Source organism: Pteronotus mesoamericanus, unplaced genomic scaffold (genome assembly GCF_021234165.1).
Source record: "Pteronotus mesoamericanus isolate MK-2021 breed Mesoamerican mustached bat unplaced genomic scaffold, CSHL_Meso_final scaffold_507, whole genome shotgun sequence".
Classification (NCBI taxonomy): Eukaryota; Metazoa; Chordata; class Mammalia; order Chiroptera; family Mormoopidae; genus Pteronotus; species Pteronotus mesoamericanus.
This window is the reverse complement of record NW_026555319.1, coordinates 10,843,554-10,861,880: the sequence shown is the minus strand read 5'-3', so window position 1 is coordinate 10,861,880 and position 18,327 is coordinate 10,843,554.

Here is an 18,327-nt window from a genome sequence, read left to right as displayed (position 1 = left end):
GGGGCAAGACCTCTGTCAGCAACTAGTTCCTGAAAAAATTAAGAACCTGGTTATATCACCTATGAAATGAGAGAAAATAAATCAAGAGTATGTTCACAGAGCAAATGGGCGACGCACGTACACACAGATCCTGGATAATCCTGGATATGTGCCAAGATTCCATTTCATGTGTGGAATGTGTTTAATTTGGTCATTCACTTAACAAATATTTCTAGAACTAGGCACTGTGTTAGATCCTGGGGATACAAAGACTTATCCATTCATTCAACAAATACTTGAGTGACTGTTATTTGTCAGGGACTGTCCTAGTTACCAGGGACATGATACTGACAAAATAGTCTCCATCCTCAGCAACAAATACACAACTATATAAATGCATGGAAAATTAGTGGCGACAAACTGGTGGTGTTTAGTGCTGTGAGGAGAAATAAAGCAGGTAAGAGAGAAGGGATCCATGGAGAGTGCTATTTTAGACAGTGACTCGGGAGGGCCTTTCCCGAGAAGGGGGCATTTGAGCAGAGACCAGGACGGAAGGACAGACGAAGGGAGCAAGCCAAGCACATTTCTGGGGGGAGAGCTTTCCCGATGGAAGGGGGACAGTTCCAAAGTCCTGAGAGGGACATCCTGGCATATTTGAGGAGAAGCAAAGAGACAAGTGAGGCTGCAGTGAGCGAGGGGGAAGAGGGGCCAGAGAACCAACGGCTTTGCTTCTTCCCCAGTCTGAAGGGAAGCCACTGGCAGGTTTGTGGTAGAGGAGCGGCATATGGTTGTTTACATTGTTAAAGGATCATTGGCTGCTTTGCAGGAAGCCCACTGCTGGATGGCAGTGTGGCAATATGGAGCCGGTCAGGTGACGTCACAAGGACCACGTGAGAGAGAATGATGGCTTGGACTACAGTGACAGTCAGGGGGGTGGTAGGAAGTGATCAGATTTGGAGATATTTAAAGAATTTCAGTCAGACTCAGTCCCTGCTCTTAAGGAATTTGCAACAACAATAAAAGAGAAGGAAACCCACCATAATATAATGGGAACGACATGCTAGGTTGTGGAGAATCACCAGTGCAGATCCTTTAGGGCAGTGGATAAGGCCTACAGAAGGCGCTGTTTGAGCTGCATATTGAAGAAGTAAAACTCTCTCAGGAGAATAAAGGCAACAAAAGGAAGGTCATCCCAGGCAGAGGGGACGGCCTAAGTGAAGGCTGGGGAATGTGAAACTGCAGAATGCGTTGGGAATCATTAAGTGGTTTGGGGAGGAGGGGCGATAAGGGCTGGAAGACAGACCTAGAAAGGTGGTTGGAACCAGACTGTGAAGGATCTTGAAGGTGATATTCAGGGGGTTATCCTTTCTTCTGTAGATGATAGAGTCCTTCAAGGTTTTATGAGCGTGGACAGGACACAGGCAGAACTGTATTTCTGAAGATAATGCTGATTCATTATGGAGTAGACTAGAAGGACACTGAAGACAAAGCCAATTAGGAAATGAGGTTCATTCATTTAACAAAAATGATTACCTACCCACCATGTGGTAGGCATTGGGAACAGAGCAATACATAAGTAAACACAGTGCCTTTCTTTTATTATTTTTAAAAAGATTTTATTTATTTATTTTCAGAGAGCAGGGAAGGGAAGGAAAAAGAGGGAGAGAGACATCCATGTGTGAGAGAAACATTGACTGGCTGCTTCCTGCACACCCCGACCTGGGGACCTGGCCTGGAACCCAGGCACGTGTCCTGACTGAGAATCGAACCAGCGACCCTTCGGTTCACAGGTTGGTGCTCAATCCACTGAGCCACACCAACCAGAGCAGAGTGCCTTTCCTTATGGATTTTAAGTCTGGTGGGGAGGTAAGATAAAGGCTAGGTCAGATTCAGGAAATACTTCAGAAATACCATCGTTAAGAAGTAAAAAGTCTTTGGTGTGGAAATGAGAATGGCTTGCCTCTCTGTAAGATCTAACAGGAATATAATTACTGCCAAGTGTCCTGACACATAGAAACAACTTTTAAATAATGCTTTTGGAATGTGTATACCTTTATGGCTTTAAAAGTATTTTCACATAAAGCCTCTCACTCAACTGTGCATGTATACTAACTGTAATTATTACATACTTAATGTTATCATTATTTGTATAACCTTGGGTGAAAGTTATGCAAAAGAAGAGTTGTTTTGCCACTCTGGAAAGACACCCCCGCAGAAAAGGACAATAAAATAGAGGAGATGGGCCTGGTACCACGAACAACATCAGCCTAGAGAGAACAGTGTGTTTAGCTGCCTTTATGTCTCATTTCTAAGAGAATCCATTTAGAAGGATTAAGATAGGGTTAAGGACGAAATTCTTAAAATGTACAGGGATCTCTCATTTAACAGATCTGTTTAATAATGTCATGTCCCTGAAGCAAACTCCTTTAAAGACTGATCTTTCCTAACCAGGACTGTACGTCACATTTAGAGTCTTGAAAAAGGTTGTGGGGCATATGCATGTTGGCACTTGAATTAATTCTCGGTGACGTTTCTGGCCTAGCTGGTTCCTTTCTGCTGCTGTGAGAACCAAATTCTGTACTAATCTTTCCCTTGTTTTCACATGACAAAATCTCTCTGTTAGGTTTCAGAAAGCTGGGATTACAAAACATTCTTATGGCTTTAAGTCCTCTGTGGTGACTGGAGAACTCAGGAGAGGATTAAATTTAAAAAAAAAAACAAAAAACCTACGGGGGGAGGAGCAATCAGTGGACTTAACAGGGGATTCCTTTCCAGAAATCTGCCATTGGACCCAAATGTTCACCACTTAAGAGGATTCTAGGATTTTTTAAATAAAATGGAAAGGGATGTGGATTACAAGAATATACACATGTGTCAAAACTGAATTCTACATTGAAGACTGTACATCTCACTGTGTATAACTCAATAATAAGAAAAATCAAGCAAGCAGGATAGATAGAGCAAAAATAATTAATACTGACAAGCAGAGCCAAATGCTCTGGACTGTCTTAGGCAAACATACTACAATTTTTCAAAACAGGGCAACCGACCTCAGTTGGTAGGAGGCTCTGACAGTGAGACCAAGGTTGTCAGAGGCTGATTCGTAAACAGGCCACTAGCTAGCAAGGTTTTGTGGATGTAGTTTGTACCCCTCTCCTGAGCTAGCAAGTCCTGTATTTGTTTCCTGGTTTCAAGGACAAAGGAGAGAAAAAGCATAGATAACAGAAATCCTATCCCCTACAGACGAGTGATTGGTGAGAATTTCCCATTTTCTTTTAAAAACAGTATATCTGGTCTCCAAATATTAGAATATATCATCGCCATCATTCCCATTCAGAATACTCCTCCCTTTCGTTCCCTAATCCAGAGCAGTTCTCGGCCTCTCTGAGATCCTGACTGGTTGTAGGAAGTGATCAGCCCCTTCCATGACACCTTTAATACAGAGGCCACACCCTTGACCTCGGGGAGTGGAGAACTTTATGGTTCTGGCTGACGGGGCCTTGCTGAGAGACTCCTCACTTTACAGAGTTCTGAGATAATTTTCCTTTACCAAGGGTGACAGATCAGTATACTACACCCTGGAAGTCACCATTACATCCATGCAGTTTCCATTAGCTGAAATGCAACCCACGTTCAGTTGACCTAATGACACTCTAACCACAGTGGCCTCCTTTATTATCCGTCTCCCCCACTAGACTGTAAGTTCCATGAAAGCAGAGACAGGGTGTGTTTTATTCACTACTGGACATCCAGCACTTAACGCTGTGACTGACACAGAATAGCATAGTAGGTGCTCACTAATATTTATTGAATGAGTAGCCAATTAAAAGAAGCAAAACAGCTCTGACTGGTGTGGCTCAGTGGACTGGGTGTTGTCCTATAAACCAAAAGGTCCCTGATTTGATTCCTGGTCAGGGCACATGCCTGAGGCCCCTGGTCGGGGGCATGTGAGAGAAAACCGGTGTTGCTTACACATCAATGTTTCTCTCCCTTTCTTTCTCCCTTCCCCTCCCTCTAAAAATAAATAAACAAATGATAAAAGCTTAAAAGAAGAGAGCATTATCATTTGTACAGAAATTAGTCCCCTCTGCTTGGACTCGGTTGCGGGGAAATGGAATTGAAAGAAGATTCGACATGATCTGGACTGTTTTTCTCCTTCAGGCAGATCATTTCTGTTGTACAACCTGGATGCTGAATGACCAGCTAGCATAAAGGTACAGGTAACCTTTAAGGACCAGGCAAGTTTTTGCCACAGGCAGGAAGGTTCTATGTTTTAATTGCCTGGGGGTTCCATCAAAAATCGGAGTCAGCCAACAAGGCAGTCTGTGAGCAGGGTGGTTACATCTGTGGCACTTGGCATTGTGCCTAGCCCTACACGAAGCAGACCTCCCGGTACCACATGGTTGGAAACAAAATAGGTTCGGAAAAGGAAGCTCATGTTGCTTCAGGGGAAGGTATTACTATTCATGAAATTACCTAAAATAAGACCCTCTCAACAGACAGCAGAAGGATGGGAGGCACTTGGGAGCTCAAAGATATAACAATTTACCAACTGATGTGGAACTATTTCAATATTTTAACAACTGAAAGGCAATACCAGAGCATGTCAGCTGATTTCTGGTCCAAAGTATCAGAAGTATACCCACCACAGGATGTCCAAGAAGCCTCTGCTTCCTTGGAAGTTGCCATTTCGGGGGTTTTACATGAGATGTATACATAACCTCTAAACATCATGGTTCCAGCTGACAGGGCCTTGCTGGGCCACGCTTCACTTTGCAGAGTTCTGAGATAATTTTCCTTCAGCAAGGGTGACATCGCTGACCTGCAGGTGGGTTCCAGGCAACTGCCCTGTCTGGGGACCAATCAGGGCAGTGCAGGTATGTGACTCACTGGGAGAGGGAGAAACTCAGAGACCTTTCCAAGCAGAGCTCTACTCTTTGGGCTCTGTCCCCAGACTATGTGTAACCCAGCAACAAGGATGTACAGGAGAGACCAGGCTGGATGAGGAAGTTGAAGGTCTGGAGCTATCATCTCAGAAACGCTCAGCCTTTAATGGAGGAAGGCTTTTAGAAAAGATCTGGCAAATTCTCTGCCCTTTCAACTTCACTTTCTGTTCTCTTTTTATCTGCTTTCTGCATTTCCAATTAATCTTGGATTGAGAGCCGAAGGCAAGAAGCCAGTGGTGCCTGAGGAATGCTAAAGAGCAAACTGATCCAGGGAAACAAATGCCAGCGAGGGACCCCACAGCAAAGAGACAGATACTGTGAGCAGCTCCCGTTACCATGAGGCTTGCGAGGCGTGTGCGCGGGTCTCCGCATTGGCACCATCTGCCGATTCCTCGGGAGGACAGAACAAACCAGCGAGGCATGAAGATTAGATTATGTAACGCTCGAGGATTGCTGTTTTCAAAGAAGAAACAAATGGAACGAATTGATTTGCTTGTCAGAGTCATGTCACTAAAAGTGACTTGTTCCCTCCTCTTCCAAGAGGACCTCATTAAAAAGGAGACTGGTTTCACAGATTCAGAATATGGGAGACCACAATCAACTCCATTCACAAGAGTGAGCCCGATTTCCAGAGTTGTACTGATAAATCCTATTCTGTTCCCCTTGCCTGGAAAATGACTATTCAACTACTACCTAAAAGGTACACGGCAAAGAATCTAACTACCAGTTACCAGTCACAAACAAGATTCAGATCCTGGGTACTTTACCTGAACTGAACTCTCTTGCTTTTGGGGAAACAGCTTCTGATTTTGAGATCAGTGGGGTCATATTTACTATTTAGAACTCTAAACAGGTACTTTGAGAGTGGGGATGTGTTCTTAAAGCTACATGCATCAGGAAAGAGATTCATTGCATTTCTGGGATTCTTTTGTCACTGCCAGGCATCTCTCAAAATGCCCCGTGCAATATTTTTCACAGTATGTTCAGTAGATCTGAAGAGTGAACCAATGATAACCCTGAACCTGCCACCACAATAGCATTCCTGAAGGTTTCATTGTCGCATTACCATACCAAGACTTAAATGTCAGGTCTTATTCAACATGGAAATGAAGGCTACTGTGCCAGATATTTTCCATGTGCCCCTCTAGATCCAGTTTCCATCCATCCTGCTCTTTACCCTGGGGCGCTAACCTGTCAAAACCCCTCTGGATTATATGGACCACCTCCTTTGCCCTCTAGCTTCCATTTGGCACAGCCAATGGGGAAGTGGCAGTGGGAATTGGAGGGCAAAAGGAGAATGCGCTTCAAGTATTTATTCATTCCGCCAGTTCTCTCCCTGCCAGATCGCCTCAGGTTGGTTGTGTCTTTTCATAAAAGGTCACGGCTCCTTCTCAAAGCAGCCCTCTCCACACACAGTTCTCTTTCTGGGTTCTGTAATTTCTTTCAACCTTCAACTTTCAGATCTAGGAGTAGTAAAGACCTGGACATTTATTAGAGCCCCCTGGGTTCCGCACTATCCCTACAGTTTCCCTATACCCTACCCAAATCTTTAAAAACAATCCCTTTATTAAACCTTACTCTAATGATCCAACTTGAGTGTGCCATCTGTTTTTCTTATACAAACCGTGACTGATAACCTACCACATGTCAGTCTGTTCTCAGCCATGCACCACAGTTTAAAAGAAAAGGAGCAGAATTAATAATATGATATGCTACTACTTTATAGTTATTCTTAATGTTCACCTTTACCCAAGACTATAATAACAACTTAAAGATAAAACCTAATTCCCCTTTACAACATAATTGTGTGGTAGAGTTTGTATGAGCTAAATATAATTCAGAGAACAAGCTTTTCCATACCATCAAAATTCATGTTAACAACTATAAAGACAGAACTGCAGAACTGTCCCTGCAGATGCCCCTGGCTTGAGACTTCACAAAAGATATATTCCAGTAGTTAAATCAACCTCACAAACATTCAAAAGCCTACTCTGTGGCCAGAAAGGTGATGGTCTTACTGTGAGGGGCAGCATAGACATGGGCTCGGATTCTGTGAACCTTGGTCTTATTTGTTGTTGTTGTTTTTTTAAATTTCCAATCTATGTTTATTGATTTGAGAGAGAGAGAAACATCGATCAGCTGACTCCCCACATATGAACCTAGACTGGGGACAGAACCCACAACCTCTGGTGTAGAGGACAGAGTTCCAACCAACCGAGCCACACCAGCAAGGGCCCTTGGTCTTGTTTTATTGCAATAAATGTTTTCCTCAAAAGCTGAATACAAATCAAATATGTTGTATGCTTGTGGGGAGCTTACTATCTGAATAATAATTCTGTAACATAATCACCGTTTGATCTTTGAACCCATCCAGAGTTTTCATCCATCCAGTGCACTTGAAATGAAATTTCTCTTCAGTCTGTAGGGAAGATCGGTCTCCTCCGGTGCTCCTGGAATAGCAGAAATTATGGAATGGAATTCAGAGGAAAGATAAGGGAACTACTATTTATAGACCCCATATAGAATCCTAGGCAATTTGCATCTGTTAGCACATTTAATCCTGGAGATAAATACATGTTCCACCATTCCCTTTATTTTCTGCTTCTGAAAAAAATATAGTACGGCAGGTGTGGAATTCAAATCCTTTTTTTTTTTTTTTTTTTTTTTTTTTTGTCTGAATGAGAAAGCAAGGCAAAAATATTTTTCGGTACAGGACTATAAAGATCACATTATTCCCCGGCTTCAATGGCTTCCCACTGCTCTTAGGCTCAAGTCCAAAATCCTTCACACGGCCACGATTCCTGCCTGAGCGCTCTCCACCATCCAGGCTTCTTCCCACTTTGCACCCACTGTTCCCAGATTTGTCTGCAGTCGCTTCCTCGCCCCTCTTCTCCAGCCTAACTCAGTCTGCGCTCCGTTTGCACTAGCTGGGAGCGTCTGCTTCTCCAGCTGGGCCTGTGAGTCCCCTGCCCGCAGTGCCCCACACCTGTCTGAGCGAACGAGGAAGCGCTGCCCAGCAGGGCTACCCCGCCTGAGGGCCGCCATTTTTACCATTTCCTCGGTGGCGTTTCCTTCGGTTCCCGGGGCCCAGCAGAGCCTCCCTCAGAAACGGGAAGGCTGAAGGAATCTTGTCAAGGATTCTAGAAGGTTTCTGCTTTCTCTCTCCCACCTCAGGAGCATACGCAGGCGCTCCAGAACTCGGAACTCCAGCCTAGGTGACAGCAAAGGGCTCCCGCGTCGCAAAGGGAGCAAACCATCCCGCCAGCTTCGCACCTACAGGCCGTGCGTCACGTGACTTGCAGCGGTTGCGCAGGCGCAGTCCTTTATCACGCGCTCCCTCTGTAGCTTGGCTTTTGCAGCTGCTCATTTCAACCTGGGATGCTGCTTGAAGGCAGGAGGGTTACTAGGATTTGAAGAAGGATTCTGGAGGTCACAGGTTGGGCCTGGGATGTATTGAGCATCGCTCCGCGGCAGGCATTAGAACGAATTATCTCACAGAATACTCCTAGTGGCTTAGTGTAGTGGGGTTGATGTGTCCATTTTACAGATGGGGAAACAGAGGCTTCTGTGATCTTTAGGGCTTGTCCAAAGGTACAGGTAATGATAGTCCTGGGATTTGAGCCCAGATTTCTCTGGTTCCCAAACACCCAAGCTCTATTAGGCACACACTCATCTTTCAAAAGTAAAGTTTGTTCCCCTAAAGTGTGGTTGCTCCTGGGAAGGGGTTTTCTCTCTCCCCTACTAACTCGGAGCCAGCTACCCGCCTGGGTTCATGTCCTGGCTGTGTGACTTTGGGGAAAGTCATGTAACCATTAAGCCTCAGTTTCATTATCTATAAAATGACAGCATTGCTTGCTGCCCATTACTTATGAAAATTTATTCTAACAAAAATATAGCGATGCCTACCAGATGCCAGGTACTGTGTTAGGTAGGCCCAGGAGGTGCCAAAACAGACGAGATCATGTAGTTAACTGAATAGTGTGTGAACATGCTAATAAACTTCAGCCCACTAATAATATATGTAGCATGTTAGATGATGGCAAGTGTCATGGAGAAAAATTAAGCAGGGAAAGGAATAAGGAGTGTATTTTATGGGTGTCATTTTAAGTAGAATGGTCATGGAAGGTCTCCCTGAGAAGCTGGCATTTGTGCAAAGACCTGAAGGAGGCAATAGAGGAAGACACGCCAGGGACTGCTATTCGAGTAACCCTGTTTTACTTAATGACAGCCCCAAAGCACACGACTAGTGATGCTGGCAATTTAGATATGCCCGAGAAATGCTGTAAACTCTGTCATAGTTAAGTATATGTAGGAAGCCCTAGCTGGCGTGGCTCAGTGGACTGAGCACGGGCCTGCGAACCAAAAGGTGGCTGGTTTGATTCCCAGTCAGGGCACATGCCTGGGAGGAGGGCTAGCTCTCCAGTTAGGGGCATATGAGAGGCAGCCGATCACTGTATCTCTCACACAATGGTATTTCTCTCCCTCTCTTTCTCCCTCCCTTCCCCTCTCTCTAAAAATAAATAAAAAAAATTTTTTAAGAAGTATGTGTAGGGAAACACACAGTGTGTATAGGGTTTGGTGCTATTCATGGGTTTAGGTATCCACTGGGGGTGCTGGTATGGACCCCTGCGGGTAAGGAGGGACGACTGTAAAACAATAAATTAGGAATATACGTAGTATGTTGGATGTGGCAAGTGTCATGGCGAAAAATGAAAGAGGGGAAGGGTACAAGGAGTATAATGAATGGCTGTGGCTAAGTAGAATGATCAGGGGAGGCCTCACTGAGAAGCTGGCATTTAAGCAAAGGCCTGATGGAGGTGAGGGAGGAGAAAGACATGACAGTGTCTGGGGGAAGAGCAGTGTCCCAGGAGGAGGAAACGGAGCAGAGGCCCTAAGGCGGGAATGTACTCGGTTTGTTCCCAGGAGCAACAGGGAGGCCATTGAAGTGATGTGAACAAGGAGGACGAGGGAGGTTAGGAGGAGCAGGAGCCAGAGCGTGTATGAGCTTTGTAGGCCTCTGTAAGGACCTTGGCTTTTACTTCCAGTGCGATGGGGAACCCCCGAGAGTTCAGGGCAGAGACATGACATGGTCTGACCCAATAAAAAAGCCTCAAGCTGCTGCCATTCACTCAGTCACTCACTTGATCAAGCCTCTCAGGGGCAAGGCACTGTGCTGATGACAAGCTGGACACCCCCAGAGGGAGCCACTAGGCAGTGAATTCTGTGCTGATTGGAGAGTCCAGAGCCAGGCAAAAGGAGGCTCAGCCATGGCCTTCCCCCATCACTTACCTCCCCTTCCTCACCTGGGGAGAAGGGCCCCAGGTATCCGCAGAGCTTCTTGCTCAGGAGGCTGCTAGAACCTGCAGGTTATAAATAGCCTCTCCGGTGGCTGGGAATCGGGCTTCTCCATCTGAATGAGTCAGAAGCTCAGAGCCACAGCCCTCTAACGTGCGACTTCACGCACCCCCCCCCACTCCACCCTGTATCCCCTTGCTGACCCCTTAACCAATGCCAGGCCTCTGCCCTTCACTTTGACCCTCTTTGGCCCTGTCACCCCCTTTATCCCAGGTCCTGCCTCCTGGAGCACCAGAAAGCCCTTTGTTCTGTTAGTGCCAAGAGGCAGGATCGTGTTGATATTTAAAAGCCCAAGATCTGCACTCGGGCCTACCTGGATTTCAGCCCCAGCTCGGCTACATCCTCGCTATGTGACCTCGGTCAAGTCACTTCACACTTGGGAGCCCCATTTTCCTCATTCACAATAATGGGAATGATTGCAGTCACCGTACCTACTTCATGTAGAATTAGTAAGGGAAATCAACGAGATACCCCATATAGAGTTCTTAGCCTAGAGTCTGGCATGTAGTAACTGTTCAACTAATGGAGTGATAGCCCCTGTGCTCAATTAGATTATAATCCAGAGAAATGCGGTAATAAGAAAATGACAGCTTTTTTCTACTGACTATCTACCCTGTGCTTGAAGTACGGGTTCCTGACAAACAGTACAGTATCTCTAATCTTTAGACACAAACAAATTTCTCTCTGTTTTATGCAGGAAGAAACTGAAACCTGAGGACGGCCAGGTGGCTTGCCCAAAGCCATACGGTACCCAGGGAGGCAGAATCTCATGGCAGCAGAAAGGGTAACAATGTCCCCTGAGGCCCTGGGGGCACGTACAGCCGCTGCTCCCCACCCACCCCGCACCTGATGTGCCACTGTGAGCGGACAGGAAAGGGAAGATGCAGTGGGGGGAGGAGGGGAAAAGGGGGGCAGGCAGGCTGGGGCCCAGGCAGCTCTGCTTCCTCAGCCATCCCTGCCAGCGCCTAAGGGGAGAAACGCTCCGTTACCTCCCCAAAGCCTAGATGACTGCCCTTTGGGTGACACTGAGTAAAACTCTCACTGTGGAATGGATCCCCCAAAGAAGCTCTGTTTAAGAAGTTTTACATTGTTTAAGGATGGAGGTGATGGTGACGGCTGGGCCTCATCAAACCCTTTGGTCTCCAGGGTTGTGTCTGGTCATCCCCCAAAACCCTGAGGTCTCAGAGAGACCCCCTGAAGTCCCTGCCTCCGCCGTGCCGGAAGCCTCACAAAATAGTAGAAAGGGCACGCGTTTGGGGGTCAGACAAATCCGGGCTCGCTGCCAGCTCTGTTCTTTCCTAGCTGAGTTCAGTCCTCCGAGTCCCGTTCACTTCTCCATTCATTTAGCGAACGCATGCTCGGCAAGGTCCCCGTGCCCTTGGCGCTACTGCACGCGTGGGTCAGAGACAAAGCCTCTGCCTTCATGGGGCTTTCATTTTGGTGGAGGGAGAGGAAAGATGTAATAGGCAAGCGAATAATTTCAGGAGTGATATGTCACTGAAAAAATGGAACAAGGGAATGTGACCATATTATCTGCGGTGGGCTGGGGGAGTTCTCTTTGAGGTGCAGTGGTCAGGGAGAAAGTGCCTTTTTTCCTGAGATCTGAATGATGAGCAGGCACATAGGCCTGGAGAAGAGAGGAGTTTGGTGCGTGGAGTTGGAGCGCGGGGAGTGGAGTGAGTGGAGGGAGACAGGGAGGAGATGCGGTCAGAGAGGTGGGCAGGGCCTAGATCACAGAGCACCCAGTGACGGAACCCGACCCCATACCCGTGGGCAGTTGGTGAGATGCGGCCTAAATCTAGCTCAGGACCTCGCATACAGTGGGCACTCCGTGCTCGGAAGCGATATGATGATGACGTACCTTCCAGTCCTCCTCCCCCACCCAGGGACCCTCATGCCCCTGGCCCTCCCTCTTCGCCCCTCTCAGCCCCACGGTCTCTCTCTGGTCCCAGGACAAAGGCAAGGACGTAGGCAAGTTTCACGGCAGGAAGGAGGCAGCATTCCGCACCCTCTCTCCCTTTCCTCCTCCAAACCCTCCCACCATAGCCCGGTGATTTTCCTGCCTTTAACAAGACGATTTTATTAAACATCTCGAAAAAATATTCTCTCACTCCCTCTCTCTTTATTTATAAGAATCAACTTAACACCCTGCTCCTTTGTTCTATTTGGAAACTGGAACAGCCTGGTTTATATTTAGCCGAAATCCTGCTCCTTTCCCCGCAGATCCCAGCACAGTACACTGTGCTGGGGGCTAAGGAAGGCAGGGGGCAGGGGCTGGGGGCAGGAAGAGGGTTGTGAAGGTGCCCTCCCCAGAGGCCCAGGTCTCAGCTAAGTTGGAAGGCTCCAGAACGGCAAGAGCTGGAGAGTCCTTCCCAACACTTGGTGTGCCCCAAGTCAAAGCCTGGCCTGCCATCCTGTCACTCTCTAGTCCTGTTTAGGTGTCCCCGGAAGAAGAAAGATGGGGAAGACAGACTATAGAGAAGACAGACCCCACCCCTAATCTGGAACTAGACTTGGAAAGGCAGTAGAAGGTAACCATTGACCGAGTGGGTTTGCATTCACACCCAGACTCCTCGGCCTCTCACCAGCTGGCTGCCCTGGGGCAGCTGCGTCTTCCCCTCACAGCGTGTGGCACCAGTACTTGATAAACGGTGGCTGTTACTAAGCACGGGGGGGCGGGGGGGGTGGCTGAAGGAAACCAGTCGGCGCCTCAAATTCCAAGTCTCTACTCAAACGCTGCTTCCTCTAGGAAGACTTCCCAGGTTAAAACTCGTCTAGTCAGCCAAGAGCCGGGCTAGACACTGGAGCTATGGAGACAAATGAGCAGAAACACACAGGGCCCTGGTGTGACCAGAGGTGGACATACGTAATTGCCACAGGGAGGACTGAGTTCAGAAGGGACTCAAGCTCCAGTCGGGCAAGGGCAGTTCTCCTTTGTTCTCTGCTGTATCTGTGGAGCTAAAGACAGCACCCAGTACATGGGGAGACAGCGCAGAATGGTGGTTGTGAATATATCCGGGTAACAAATTGGGGTATGTCCATACGATGGAATATTATTCAGCCATAGGAAGGAATGAAGTACTGATATATGCTGCAAAATGTATCAGTAGTGAAACTGAAAAAGTTTATGCTAAGTGAAAGAAGCCGGATATGAAAGGTCACATATTATATGATTCCATTTCTATGAAGAATCCATAGTCGGTAAATCCATAGGGATGGAACGCAAATTGAGGGTTTCCAGGGACTACGAGGAGGGGGAAAGGGGGTAACTGCTCGTGGAGGCAGGGTTTCCTTTTGGGGGTGATGAAGATGTCCGGAGGCAGAGGTAGTAGCTGTGCAACGCCACTGAACAGTTCATTTTAAAATGAGTTAATTGTATGTTATGTGAATCTCACCTCAATTTTTTGATGCTCAGTATTTTTAGTTGACAGGGGAGTACAAACCGAAGCCACACGATACCCCTGCGCACAGATGAGAACGGCTAAAATTAACAAGACTCATTATACGAAAGGTGGGTGAGGGTATGGAGCAACTAGAACTCTCACGCACTCCTGCTGGGGCTGTGAAATGGTGCAATTAAGCTGAAAGGGTTTGGCAGTTTCTTATTAAGTTAGATACTTACCACATGATTTAGAAATTCTACTCCTAGCTATTTACCTGAAGTAAATGAAAACATATGCCTGTACAAAGATTTTTACCCGAATGCTCATAGCAACTTTCTTCATAATAGCCGCAAACTGGAAACAACCCAGATGTCACTCAACAGGAGAGTTACATTAAGGACTCTTGCTATACCTGCCTGGGAGGACACCACTGAGCAATGAAAAAGAAAGCATTACCAATATGTGTAACAATGTAGACGAACCTCATAAACATTTTTGTTCAACAAAAGCAGCCAGCCACAAAATAGGACATTCTGTATGGTTTCGTTTCTATGAAGTTCTAGAACAGACAAGAGAACCTATAGTGACAGAAAGCAGTTCTGGAGCACGGATTGCAAAGCATAAGAGAAAATGGGGAGGGATGAAAATGGTCTATATGTCCACTGGAGTGTTTTTTTCTTGTATGTATAAGAGACCCCAATAAAATTGATTAAAAAAAGAAAAAAAGACCATCTGGGTTCAATTCCTGGCTTTGCCCCTGCAAACTATGATATTGGGCAAGTTTATTCACTTTTCTGCACCTATATTATCTCAATAGAAAAGTGAGAATAATAATAATAATGATACTGACCTCATTCTTTTGGCATTTTTGTTTGTTGTTGCTTTTAGATAACCTCATAAAATTTTTGAAAGGATTAGATGAGCAAGTGTATTACAAACTGTGGGAGCCAACCTCCAAGGATTCCTGCCCCCTGGTATTCCTGCCCCCTGCAGCTCCCTCTGTGCTGAATAGGCTGACTTGGGCCCTGGCCGGCTAGCTCAGTCGGTTAGAGCACCATCCCGATAAGCCAAAGTTGCAGGGGCCCCGGTCAGGGTGCATACAAGAATCAACCACTGAATGCATAAATAAATGGAACAACAAATTAATGTTTCTCTCTCTCCTGCCCCCCTTTTTCCCTTCCTCTAGCTTAAAAAAAATCAATGAAAGAATTAATTTATGAATAGGCTGGCCTATGTAACCCCTAGGACATTGTCAAAATCATGGTCTGTGGTTTTTGAGGCTAGGTCAGAAAACTTACTGAGCCTTCTCTTCTTGAACCACTCCTTCTGGGGGAAGGCAGCCACTGCATCATGAGGGCTCTCAGCAGTGGCAGGGAGAGGCCTGGATGGCAGGAACCAGGCCTCCTGCCAACAGCCAGCGCCAGCTGGCCAACCATGGGAGTGAGCCGGGTGGGTCCTTCAGTCCCAGGCGAGCCTTTAGATGACTGACTGACAGCCTGACTCAATCCCAGAAGAGACTTCGAGCCAGAACCACACAGCTGACCCACTCCCAATTCTTCACCCACAGAAATCGGTAGGTTAATACATGTTTATCGTTTCAAGCCACTGAGGGTTTTTTTTGGGGGGAGGGGGTTATTTGTTACCCAGCAGTAAGTAACTAATACAAGCCCTGATGATAGTCGGTAACAGTGAGCTTTTATCATGTGACCTACTCTAACCAGCAGCAGATGATAAACTGAGTATCTGCCTAGATTTACCCACCTTCTTCCACCTTCCTCTGTGCCCAGGGAGACTGACCTGTCAGACTCAACAACCTCCTATAATTTTTAGCTTCTAATAAGGTTTAACCCCCAGGACGAGGTGGAAGGGACAAGGAAGAGGGAGGTCAGGATATTTATCCCTCTGCTCTCCCCCTGCAGGACACCTCAGGCGGGCTGTGTCCTCCAACAGAAGGGCATGGCCTCTGTTAACATGGCTGTGTCCACATAGCTCCTTCTAGGTAGCAAAAATGCTCCCTCAGCCCTCCATCTGTGCCTAGCCTCACTCTGCGCCCTCGTGGCTTCCCTACACCCTGCTCCCACCTAAATAAGTCCCTTTATTCGCCCTTTCTCAAGTTACCCAATTTGAACATGCCATCTGTTTCCTTCTGGGAGTGACTGGCCACCCTAATTAAGATCCCTACTTTAGAGAAGGATGTAGAAATTCAGAGAGAAGCAGAGAAATGACTCAGAAAAAAATGGAAAAGCAACAGAGGCCACCCAGAGGTGTGCTCTGCAGGTAAAGGGCACTATCGATGCTTGTTGAATGTCTGAATGAATGAATGAATGAATGAATGACTGTTCATACCGGGGAGGACTCATTTGCCCCACTTCCTTTAAGGTTGTAAGAGCTAGGACCGGATGTCAGCATCTGAACTACTTCGGCCAGACACGTGATGACCAGCCCCCCAGCTCAGCACGGAGCTGGCTTCGGGGAGTCTTGCCTTTGGAGGATTAACACACAGTCTGGGACACCAAGGAAGCAGCCCCCACCCCAACCTCAGTGAGAGATTCAGGAGTTATTTTTGAAAAGCGAGCAAGGCCTGCGGGCGGCCCTGGCAGAGCGCAGAGCTGGAAGGGAGAGCCAGGAGCAGGGAGAACAGACAGCTACAGCAGAACCCACGCCCCATCCCCGTGACGTCAGCCCCACACACTGTGATATAACATGGTGGCATCGGGGGGAGGCATCCTGCATCCCCTTGGAAATTTTTACTGGGGCAAAATATATGTACCATAAAATTATCCTTGGGAATTTGTGAGCTGCTTCCATCCCAGGCTGAATGACATCGGGGACTGGCCTCCCAACCGGAACAGGGGGTGGGAACACTGGCCAAAAATATTTGCATCTAAATGGTGGGTGAGATTTTGCTCAAGTCTGGAAAAATCCTAAAACTGGAGGGAGGGTCCCTGCTCTGTGGCAAAGTTGGGCGTCAAGGATGAGGAAGCAGTTGACACCCCCCACTCTTGCAAAATAGGGGGAAGGCAGAAGGGGTGGGGGGGTGGAGAGGAGGGGAGCAGGGAGCAGGGCTGGGGCTTGGGTCTGAGCTGAGGGCTGCGGGCGCAGAAGTGAGCAGCTGGGAGGCACCCGATGAACGGTGAACGATGAACGGTGCAGTTGACTGGAGAGCTACTTGCACCTGGTGGGGGGCTGGTCAGAGGCAGCCAGAGGGAGCCATCAAATCCCCAAAATAACTCGTGCTTCTGCAAGACAACTCTGGAACTAATCAAGGTGGGGATCATCTGAAAACCTTCAGAGAGGCTGCTGAGAGCCCTTGTGTCTCCAAGCAGGGATTGGAGGGAAGGAAAATGAACGGAAGATGTGGTTTGCAGTGAGGGCTGCTGTCCTAGAAAATGGTGCCACAGTGAAGGTGAAGTCTTTCCAGGGCTCCAGTCAGAGGCGCACCAGCAGCTTCCATCTGCTGAGTGCCCACTGTGTGCCCAGCCCTGGAGCACACGAGGCTAAGAACATGAGCTCTGGAGCCAGCCTGCCTGAACTCAAGTCCCCTCTCTACTCCTGCAGGCGGTGTGATCGTGGACAAGTCACTTTTTTCCTCACTTTGAGCCTCAGTTTCCTTACCTGGAAAATGGGGATAAAATGCATATCTGCCCCATAGGGGAGTTGAGAATAAGTACTCACTACATAGGACTTTTCATAGGAATCTTCCAGGCAATCCTGGGAGAAGAGGAGGCAAGTTGGTTTCAATTTCCTCATCTTCCAGGGGAGTAAACTGAGTCTCAGGGCACCCAAGGCCGCAGGGCTAATAGGAGGAAGTGTCAGGAGCCCAACTCAGTCAGTGCGAGCGGAAGCTAAGCTCGGAGGGAGCTGTCCACTCACTGGGTCTGGTGCCCTGCCCCCTCCTCGGTGGAGCAGGGTGAGCAGCAATGGCCCGCGGACAGGGCCCCGCTCCCTCCCCACCAGGTCTCCAGGCTCCATGTAGGGAGGCAGATCCAGCGTCAACCCTAGAAACAGCCTCCAGATGAGACCAGATGAGGTCCGGTGGCCAGAATGTCGCCCTCAACTCACTGTGTGACCTTGGCTGAGTCCTTTCCCTTCTTCTGGGTCCCAGTTTCCCCAGTTGCAGACGGACTGGGGGTGGAAACAGATGTCCGTAGTCCTGGGAAGTCTAAACCCTCACTCCCTGTTCTCTCGTGGGTGCCTGGCGCGGGGCAGTGAGCACGCGGGCAGGTGCAAGGCTCCCTTTCCTTCATTGTCCCTGCCACCCTCCTCTGGGGAACATGTCCAGGCAAAGGGAACAGCGAACGCAAAGGCTCAGAAGTGAGAGCAAGCACAGCTCGTTGGGAGAGCCGCAAACAGAATAATCTAGTAGCCTGGTTTATTCACCCACTTGATTATTTAACCAGTGTTTATTTACTACTGTGGACCAGGCATTGTTCTGGGTACTGGGGACACAGCAATGAACAACATCTTCACCAGTTGGAGGAAATGAAAAAATTAAGTAAACAAACCAACAACCATGATGCTTTCAGAATAGGATGAGTGCTATGTGAATAATAGCAAATATTTACAAAGCATCTACTCTGGGCCAAGCATTATTAACAGATGTTCAATAACTTCATCCTTATTGCAACTCTATGACGTAGGTGCTATAATCATTGCCCCCATTT